Below are 970 nucleotides of genomic sequence, written 5' to 3'. Positions count from 1 at the left end.
GAAACTACATTGTTCTTCCAGTATCTGAGGTTCACCCTATCATAAACTTTGCAGAGGAGGCTATGGAGTGTGATCCCCCTTTAAGAATGGAAACTCCACCCCAGTCAGACTCTGCTTCCTCTACATAAAAAACAGTTTCTGGCGGACAGGATAAGGTCCTCAAAGTATTCGTTCCATTGCCCGACAATATCGTCATTAGAAGTCAGCAGCACTCACCCGGACTATAGACTGTGAGAGTAGCACACTGCTTTCCCCTCCTGAGTCGCTCGACAGTTTGCCAGAATCCCTCTAGATAGACTGAAAGTCTTTTTCCAGACTCCTACCACAACCTGATTTTGCTTCAGCTACCGCCCAGGCCATGTTGTGCTTAGCCTGTTTGTACTCATCAGCTGTCTCCTAAGTATCACAGGGAAACAAAGCCTGATAAGACTCCTTCTTCAGCCTGATGCCTCCCTCAGAAAACTGTCAAAGCTCAGCTGGATGTGGGAGTTAAAGATACTATGGACAAATTCAAATTCAAATTTTATTTGTCACATACACAGTCATACACAGTACAATATGCAGTGAAATGCTCTGACAACTGCTCGTGACCTAAAATAAAAGACTATGAATAGGATAGGAGATAAATATGAAAATTAAAATGAAGGTTAAATTTAACTAGGAAAGAATAAAATAAAATATAAAAATTAAAGTTAAAAATAAAATAACTGTACAACAAAATACACAATACACAAAATACACAATATAGAAAATATATAAGAATATATGAAGAAATATAGAACAATGAGAGCAGCTGTACAAGTAATAAATGGTAATGAAAGAAATGTAATGTCCAGGGTTGTGCAATCCACATATTTAAGTGCCTTGTGCAGTGCAAATATGCTTAAAAGTGATTTATTTAAGTGACTTTAAGTGACTAAGCGAGTGATTTGATTAGATGTCCACGCAGTGTAGTTGTGCAGCAGCCACT

This window comes from Pundamilia nyererei, unplaced genomic scaffold (genome assembly GCF_000239375.1).
Source record: "Pundamilia nyererei isolate P.nyererei 1_Seehausen unplaced genomic scaffold, PunNye1.0 scaffold00797, whole genome shotgun sequence".
Classification (NCBI taxonomy): domain Eukaryota; kingdom Metazoa; phylum Chordata; class Actinopteri; order Cichliformes; family Cichlidae; genus Pundamilia; species Pundamilia nyererei.
The sequence above is the reverse complement of the archived record's forward strand: the minus strand, read 5'-3'. Positions refer to the sequence as shown.